Source organism: Sphaeroforma arctica (genome assembly GCF_001186125.1).
Source record: "Sphaeroforma arctica JP610 unplaced genomic scaffold supercont1.665, whole genome shotgun sequence".
Taxonomy (NCBI): Eukaryota; class Ichthyosporea; order Ichthyophonida; genus Sphaeroforma; species Sphaeroforma arctica.
Genome location: NW_014039893.1, coordinates 46,825 through 50,262, shown reverse-complemented (window position 1 = coordinate 50,262; position 3,438 = coordinate 46,825).

Genomic DNA, 3,438 nt, shown 5'->3' with positions numbered 1-3,438 from the left:
GCCAGTCTGATGAAGGCTAGTCGGTAATTCTAGATAAGTGGCAAGTTATTGGTTAATACAATAACTATGGACATCAAGAGTATTTTTCTTTTTCTTTTTTCTTTTTTTACTTTCTTCTTCTTCTGAAGATATGATTTTATGAGTCTCTCGGATTTGCCCCAACGAAACATAACATAGTTTCTAATAAAGCAACGACAAAACACTAAATCAAATCCCTTCGGCGAAACTAAAAGACTCATTTTGTATATTTACTTTAAAACTTTATTATATTTAGACTTAACCTAAGCGTTTAATTACTTTAAGGCGTTAATATCGCATTGATAGACCGTAACATACGCCTGTTCCGCCTGCAAAAAGACCGCGGTCACAGGCGCCCAATAGCAGCAGTGAGCCTCCCAGCTACCGCTCAAAAGTGGACAAACCTGCAAAACCGAGCCCTAAAAAACGCCCGACCCCACCAGCTTCTCAGTCCCAATCGCAGCCGCCAGTACCCGAACACCTTTTGACGAAAGTGGTGGGCCGCCCGATGCCGGACAAAACTCTTCATGAAATGGATGACATAACTTCGGTATGGCTCTTCTTCAGAGCAATTTTCCCTAACGGCAAGCCCCCATCCCAATCAGTATTTGAAAAATACTGGCATGCCCAACCAGCCCTCAATCGCCACCACTTTCTCTGGTATCTTCCGTCTAAATCGGTATCTCAACCAAATCGTCGCGGAAGCTCCACCAGTTTCATTCGCCTTTGTGTTCCTAGTGACTCTGTCGCCCAGGTGAAACGACATGCAGCCCTTACGTGGAAATGGCAGCTTGATGAAAACATCGACCCCCGCTCCCAACAACATCCCGACGCTACGAAAGCAGCTTTAATTCACTATCTCCGCACCAAGCGGGAGGCCCGCTGCACACATGAACGAGCGCCAAAAATTCTTGCCCGCAGCATAGATGCACTACTGAGCCCACTTGTCAACTCCACTAACGCAGACATCCTCCAATCTACCGCGGACCGTCTCCAGAAGTCTTACCAAGCAAAGCACGATAAAAACCTCTTCTCACTTAACCCGCGAATCCCGGTAAACGCTAAAGAATCAGCGCGTGCGGAACCCGGACGACTTAATATACCAACGGTCTCCCCGACACAATCATCCGACACGATGGATAGCAATACGCAGCCTCAGCTTTCCACGACGGACTCTTCGACGACAGGCAATGATATAGAAATGGCTGACATCGTCAAAGAAGTGAGCCTAGTAGTATTGACCGATGATGAACAATGTTAGGCCCAATGAGGATGACGCTCTTCAACCCACAAGGACTCAACATGTACAACGCAGCACATACAGATAAGTGTTTGAACGTTATATCGATTTTAAGTCAGGTTGATGTCATGTGTGTGGTTGAAACCTGGCATAACACCACATTTCTTAATCATATACGCTCGAACACACACTACCATATCCTACACCACACTACACAGCATAATATCTTACACCCTTCACACTGTGGTATTGGGATCTTTTCCAAACACCACCCATCGAATTTTCAACTTGTACACTCTTCACCGTACGCGGTGTTCTTTATGTGCTTTGGCGTTCATATGGCTGTGTTCTACTTTCCACTCAAATCGCTTACTGAAGAAGACGTCAGGCGATACATGAATCCCCCCGAGATTGGCGGTTTCCAACCAGATGTCATGTGGGGAGATTTCAACTTCAAAGCCCGGAAGTATGGCCACGCATCTACAAATCACGGACTACGTATGGAAACGATTGAAACTATTCTGCGTAAGACGTGGCACTTGGACTACCTCTATGCTGGCGGCTCAACTGGTACTGAACATGCGTATCATCGACCTACCACCCCCGCCTCCCTCCAAACTTATAAGCTGACGGACTACGGTATCTATGGTGACCACACCTTTGGACTCGATCTCCAGATACTTCCCACGAATCAAATCCATCGGCCCCAACAAATGCCAGCAATGCCGCCGCCTCCGGACCAACGCCTTCCCTCCCATGGATATAACCGATATCGCCATCGACTGTATCACCTACGCAACAAATCCCGCGCGCGATTATTCCAAGCCGAAATCCGGGCGCATCAGAACCTACTACGGTCGTATCTCACTTTACATGGACCAGCGGAAGGGCTGCTACGAATCCTCGACCGCATTTGGCGCTATGCCACTAACCCACAAATCTTTGGAGGGTTCTATTATGACTTAAACAGACCTTGGGTTCAGCGGCTGCCAAACCACTCGTTCCGCCCACGTCTGACCGCCCAAAGCAATGCTCAAATGTTCAAAGATATTGCGTACCAACGACGGTCTCCGCGCCAACCCTGCATACCGGGTACCGATGACACAGGCGCTACCCTCGCTGGCTACTTTGAGGCCCTATTCAACTGTACAAACCCGTACGTGGTTCCACCGGATACCGAACCCTCTCCTGATGTCACTTCCACCATACGCCCCGACGATGTAATGGAGGCAATACTACGCTATCCCAATAAGGGACCTGGCCCCGACGGGATCCACATCCTCCTCCTGAAGGCCGCAGTGGAGCGCTCTACCGAACGCCGGACATTGGGACGCCTCGACGCCAATAGCCCACTGATTAGACTCCTTGCCGAAGCATTCACTGAGCTACTGAAGGCGGGTACCTTCCCCGCAGCCCTGAACTGCAGCCTCCTAACAGCGCACCCAAAGAAAGCCGATGCAGATATCACCTCCCCTGTCGACTTCCGCCCCATCACGCTTACGCAAATAGTCAGATGCATCTTTGAAAAGTGCTTTCTTAATCTGATTACGAGCCACCCCGGCTCTGCTACCCATGCTACCCAAGCTGGCTTCAAATCACGGTACTCCTGTCATACCCAAGCACTTGTCGCCAAGGAATCTGAGACACAGTCAGAAGAGGAGTGGAACGACGTCTGACTGGACATAACCAAGGCATACGACAAGGTCGCTCTTCCACGCCTATGGGTACTTCTGCGTCACGCTGGAATGCCCGAAAACTGGATCAACTGCCTCCGCGCGCTGTTTGAGAGGGTCCCTACCCGAGTGACATACCGCGGCACGCTCTCGTCTCTATTCCTTAGAACGAATGGCATCCTACAAGGCTCAATCGTCGGCCCCCAGCTCTTTATTATCTACATGGATTCCTTAACTGTCACGCTAGCACAATTTCGGCCCAAGCTCCTCCGTTCTTATTTATTTGTCGATGACACACGGGTCCAAGCCCCTCGATCGGTTTCGCTTCAGCCCTTCTTAGATGACATTGATGCGTGGGGACGCAAATCTGGCCTCAAACAGGGTGTCATTAAACCCCGAGTACGATCTACCGACTTGCGACACGCGGCGCCAACCCTCCGTATAAATGGTGAGCTTATCACGCCGACGCTTGCAGACGCACCTTGGAACACACGTTACCTTCCCCTG